This window comes from Bufo gargarizans, chromosome 2 (assembly GCF_014858855.1).
Source record: "Bufo gargarizans isolate SCDJY-AF-19 chromosome 2, ASM1485885v1, whole genome shotgun sequence".
Lineage (NCBI taxonomy): Eukaryota > Metazoa > Chordata > Amphibia > Anura > Bufonidae > Bufo > Bufo gargarizans.
The window spans coordinates 521,544,945-521,550,944 of NC_058081.1; the positions used below are offsets into that span (position 1 = coordinate 521,544,945).

General features: G+C 41.7%; 1 protein-coding gene across 2 annotated transcripts in view; it reads right to left on the minus strand.

The window, feature by feature from the left end:
• The window catches only part of DDX11 (DEAD/H-box helicase 11), a 118,786-nt gene extending 113,413 nt beyond the window's left edge, over nt 1-5,373 (minus strand). The window contains exon 1 of one of the 2 annotated variants that reach the window (XM_044281406.1): nt 5,236-5,373. The gene's annotated coding sequence lies outside the window, so the exon portion shown is untranslated. Of the gene's footprint in view, nt 1-486; nt 554-5,235 lie in introns of those variants that run through there. The other variant, XM_044281407.1, reaches the window with a different exon arrangement.
• Between the last annotated feature and the right edge of the window lie 627 nt (nt 5,374-6,000).

The following is a 6,000-nucleotide window of genomic DNA, read 5'->3' on the forward strand; positions in this document are numbered from 1 at the left end:
TTTAGGGGCTCGGTCTGGAGTCTGCATTTGTTTAGGAGGTCAACACAGGACTCTGTTTATTTAGGGGTCTGGCATGGATTTATGTAGGGGTCTGGTGTGAGATCTAGATTTATTTAGGGATCAGGTCAGGGGGTCTATAATTAGGGGTGTGGTCTGGGTTTGAATAAGAGCTCTGGTCACTTACCTATTGGTATAATAGAGGGAGTGATTTACAATGATTCTTATTCAAATACCTTACAATGGGAGGTACTCGGCATAATGAGGCAAGGCAAATATTATCATTTTTTCATAAACTGCCTCTTTAAATCTCTTATGTCATTAATCTTACTACGTGAGATGGTCGGATACGCAGAATTATTTTTATTTATTTTTTTGCTGAACTAACTGCAAGACTTTTTTTGTCCCAATTATTGTAACCAATAGTAACCACTTATTTCCATTAAAGGGCATCTGTCAGCAGATTTGTACCTATAAAAACTGGCTAACCTGTTATACGTGCCCTTGGCATCTGAAGACATCTGTGTTGGTCCCATGTTCATATGTGCCAGCATTGCTGAGAAAAAATTAATGTTTTAATATATGGAAATTAACCTCTAGGAGCAACGGGGGCGTTACCATTACACCTAGAGGCTCTGCTCTCTCTGCAACTGCCGCTCCCTCTACAGCTTGATTGACAGGACCACCCAGTAAAAACATTATCACACCTGGCCCTGTCAATCAAAGTTAAGGGGTAGTGGCAGCTGGAGAAAGATCAGGCTTTAGGTGTAATGGCAACACCCCCGTTGCTCCTAGAGGCTAATTTGCATATATTACCACCTCAGCTCCCCTAGCTTAAACTCCCTTAATGACCAGACCACTTTTTACAATTCTGCACTACACTACTTTCACGGTTTATTGCTCGATCACACAACTTACCACCCAACTGAATTTTACCTCCTTTTCTTCTCACTAATAGAGCTTTCATTTGATGGTAATTCATTGCTGCTGACATTTTAACTTTTTTTGATATTAATCAAAATTGACCCAAATTTTGGGAAAAAAAATCGACATTTTTTACTTTCTGTTGTAAAATTTTTCAAATAAAACTACATTTCTATATACATTTACAAACTATGTACAAACTATGGTAAAAAAATTATTTACGCACTTTGACTGAGGTTCTACAATGCCCAGACAGTAGAAACACCCCACAAATGACCCCTTTTCGGAAAGTAGACACCCTAAGGTATTCGCTGATGGGCATAGTGAGTTCATGGAAGTTTTTATTTTTTGTCACAAGTTAGCGGAAAATGATTATTATAAAAAAAATAATAATTACAAAGTCTCATATTCAACTTGTGACAAAAAATAAAATTTTACATGAACTCACCATACCCCTCACGGAATACCTTGGGGTGTCTTCTTTCCAAAATGGCATCACATGTGGGGTATTTATACTGCCCTGGCATTTTAGGGGCCCTAAAGCGTGAGAAGTAGTTTGGAATCCAAATGCGTAAAAATGCCCTATGAAATCCTAAAAGTACTCATTGTAATTTGGGCCTCTTTGCGCACCTAGGCTGCAAAAAAGTGTCACACATGTGGTATCGCCGTACTCAGAAGAAGTAGGGAAATGTGTTTTGGGGTGTATTTTTACATATACCCATGCTGGGTGAGATAAATATCTCTGTAAAAGACAACTTTTCCCATTTTTTTATGCAAAGTTGTCATTTTACATAGCTATTTCTCTCACCCAGCATGGGTATATGTAAAAAGACACCCCAAAACACATTGCCCTACTTCTCCTGAGTACGGCGATACCACATGTGTGACACTTTTTTGCAGCCTAGGTGCGCAAAGGGGCCCAAATTCCAATGAGCACTTTTAGGATTTCACAGGGCATTTTTACGCATTTGGATTCCAAACTACTTCTCACGCTTTAGGGCCCCTAAAATGCCAGGGCAGTATAAATACCCCTCAAGTGACCCCATTTTGGAAAGAAGACACCCCAAGGTATTCCGTGAGGGGCATGGCGAGTTCCTAGAATATATATTTTTTTGGCACAAGTTAGCGGAAAATGTTTATTTTTTTTTCTTACATAGTCTCATATTCCACTAACTTCTGACCCAAAATTTTTTTTTACATGAACTCACCATACCCCTCATGGAATACCTTGGGGTGTCTTCTTTCTAAAATGGGGTCACTTGTGGGGTATTTATACTGCCCTGGCATTTTAGGGGCCCTAAAGCGTGAGAAGTAGTTTGGAATCCAAATGCGTAAAAATGCCCTGTGAAATCCTAAAAGTACTCATTGGAATTTGGGCCCTTTTGCGCACCTAGTCTGCAAAAAAGTGTCACACGTGTGGTATCGCCGTACTCAGAAGAAGTAGGGCAATGTGTTTTGGCGTGTATTTTTACATATACCCATACGGTGTGTGAGAAATATCTCTGCAAATGACAACTTTTTCCATTTTATTTATACAAAATTGTCAATTTACTGAGATATTTCTCTCACCCAGCATGGGTATATGTAAAAATACACCCCAAAACACATTGCTCTACTTCTCCTGAGTACGGCGATACCACATGTGTGACACTTTTTTGCAGCCTAGGTGCGCAAAGGGGCCCAAATTCCAATGAGTACCTTTTAGGAGGGCATTTTTATTCCAGACTTCTTCTCACGCTTTAGGGCCCCTAAAATGCCAGGGCAGTATAAATACCCCACATGTGACCCCATTTTAGAAAGAAAACACCCCACGGTATTCCGTGAGGGGCATGGCGATTTCATATAAGTTTTTTGTTTGTTTTTTGGCACAAGTTAGCGGAAATTGATATATTTTTTTTTTCACACAAAGTCTCCCTTTCCGCTAACTTGTGACAAAAAGTTCAATCTTTCATGGACTCAATATGCTCCTCAGCGAATACCTTGGGGTGTCTACTTTCCAAAATGGGGTCATTTGTGGAGTGTGTTTTCTGTTTTGGCATTTTGGGCGGGGCTAAATTGTGAGCAACCCTGTAAAGCCTAAAGGTACTCATTGGACTTTTGGCCTCTTTACGCACCTAGGCTGCAAAAAAGTGTCACACATGTAGTATCGCCGTACTCAGGAGAAGTAGGGCAATGTGTTTTGGGGTGTATTTTTACATATACCCATGCTGGGTGAGAGAAATATCTCTGTAAATTGACAACTTTGTATAAAAAAAAATTAAAAGTTGTCATTTACAGAGATATTTCTCACACCCAGCATGGGTATATGTAAAAATACACCCCAAAACACATTGCCCTACTTCTCCCGAGTATGGCGATACCACATGTGTGACCTTTTTTTTGCAGCCTAGGTGCGCAAAGGGGCCCAAATTCCAATGAGTACTTTTAGGATTACACAGGGCATTTTTTACGCATTTGGATTCTAAACTACTTCTCACGCTTTAGGGCCCCTAAAATACCAGGGCAGTAAATATACCCCACAAGTGACCCCATTTTGGAAAGAAGACACCCCAAGGTATTCCGTGAGGGGCATGGCGAGTTCATGTAAAATTTTATTTTTCCCCACAAGTTAGCGGAAAATTATTTATTTATTTTTTCTCTTACAAAGTCTCATATTCTACTAACTTGTGACAAAAAATAAAATTTTACATGAACTCGCCATGCCCCTCACGGAATACTTTGGAGTGTCTTCTTTCCAAAATGGGGTCACTTGTGGGGTATTTATACTGCCCTGGCATTTTAGGGGCCCTAAAGCGTGAGAAGAAGTCTGGAATATAAAAGGTCCAAAAAATTTTACGCATTTGGATTCCGTGAGGGGTATGGGGAGTTCATGTGAAATTTTATTTTTTGTCACAAGTTAGTGGAATATGAGACTTTGTAAGAAAAAATAAAAATAAAAAAATAATAATCAATTTCCGCTAACTTGTGCCCAAAAAAAAATCTCTTATGAACTCACCATGCCCATCAAAAGTGATTTATATAGCACCGCAGTGATTTTACAGTGTTTTTGCAGTGATCAGAAAAAATATATATTCTGTCACTGCGGTGGGGCGGACTGAACGCAAGTGTGCGTTTTTTGTAGAGCCTATAGAACATGTCCTATTCTTGTCCGCAATTGCGGACAAGAAAAGGCATTTTCTATATAGTTCTGGCAATGTGCGGATTTGCAAAATGCGGAAAGCACATTGCCGGTGTCCGTGTTTTGCGGATCCGTAAAACACATACGGACGTCTGAATGGAGCCTTACAGGGGGGTGATCAATGACAGGGGGTGATCAGGGAATCTAAATGTGGTGTTTAGGGGTTAATAAGTGACAGGGGGGGTAGGTGTAGTGTAGTGTGGTGATTGGTGCTACTTACAGAGCTGCCTGTGTCCTCGGTGGATCCAAGCAAAAGGGACCACCAGAGGACCAGGTAGCAGGTATATTAGACGCTGTGAACAAAACAGCGTCTAATATACCTTTTTGGGGTTAAAAAAAATCCCATCTACAGCCTGCCAGCGAATGATCGCCGCTGGCAGGCTGTAGATCAACTTGTTTACCTTGCGATCCTGTGAGCGTGCATTCACAGGAAATCTCGCGTCTCGCGAGGAAAAAACCAACCGCCCACAGGACGCATCCCTGCGTTAGGCGGTCGGGAGGCAGTTAAAACATCATTATTCTCAGCAATGCGGACACAGATGGCTTCAGCTGCCAAGGGCACGTATAAGGCTCCATTCACACAACCGCAGAATGGGTCCGCATCCGTTCCGCAATTTTGCGGAACGGGTGCGGACCCATTCATTCTCTATGGGGACGGAATGGATGCAATTGCGGAGCGCGTCCCCGATCTTTGGGTCCGCAGCTCCGCATAAGATAGAACATGTCCTATTCTTGTCCGCAGCTTGCAGACAAGATTAGGCATTTCGATGGGGGTGCCGGGCTGGTGTGTTGCGGGTCCGCAACACACCACGGACGTGTGAATGCAGCCTAACAGGTCAGCCAGTTTCACAGGTACAAATCTGCTGACAGGTGCCCTTTAAGGGGCTGCACACAACTCTAAAAACCAAACTCATCATTATATGTTTGGTTGCTATTGGTTACAGCACCTTATGGTAACACATAGCAGAACTGCAGTATAGTATTAATATCATGTAGTTACTTCTGAGCTTTATACTATACTGCAGAGTATTCTGTAAAGGCACAACATCTCAGCACTATCCCGACAGAAGATGTCACTGTTCTATTATTAATACATCGCTGCTATAATAATCCCGATATATATAATTGTTACTCACTGGCACTGCCGATAATACCCAACATGCTCCACGACCTAAACACAATCTCCCGCGCTACCCATCAGCCAATCACAGGGCCCCGACCAACAAAGTACACCGCCCACGGTAGGAGCCTCTGCCAATAGTCGCGGGGATACAGTTGTCTGCGCCAGGATCCAATAATATGAGACCTCGACTGTAGCCAATGATTGAGCAGTACGTACTTGGTGACGTCATTGTTACTAGGTTATAGGGAAGGCGTCTTGCTTCATGGCTCATCAATAGGAGCTAGGTCGTAGTCTGTGGGCGGAGTCAGTCTCCTGTGACAAATGGCTTCATATGGGGAATTCTAGATGTTTCCAGTTCTGTATTTAAATTTAGAGTTTTTTCTGCTTCACATTGTAATATAACATAGTTTATATTATGAAGTGTGAGCATTAACGCTTTGTCATACTTTCTAATTAGTATGAAAATAACCGTGCATTGTAACGTAAAACGTCATGGTTACATTAATTTGCACTCACCAATGTGGCGCCGCTAATTGTTAGGCTGGGTCTGTACTAATCCCAGTTTAAATTGAAATTGCAGCAATAACGGTAATCCACATAAAGGTACTGCAGCTCCGCTGCCCTGTGACTATGTGCCCCGTCTCTATAATGACTTACTTATAATTACATATATTTAAGAGTACTTTCACACTAGCGTTATTCTTTTCCGGTATCGAAATCTGGTAAAGGGTCTCAATACCGGAAGAAAACGCATCAGTTTTGTCCCCGTGCATTCTAA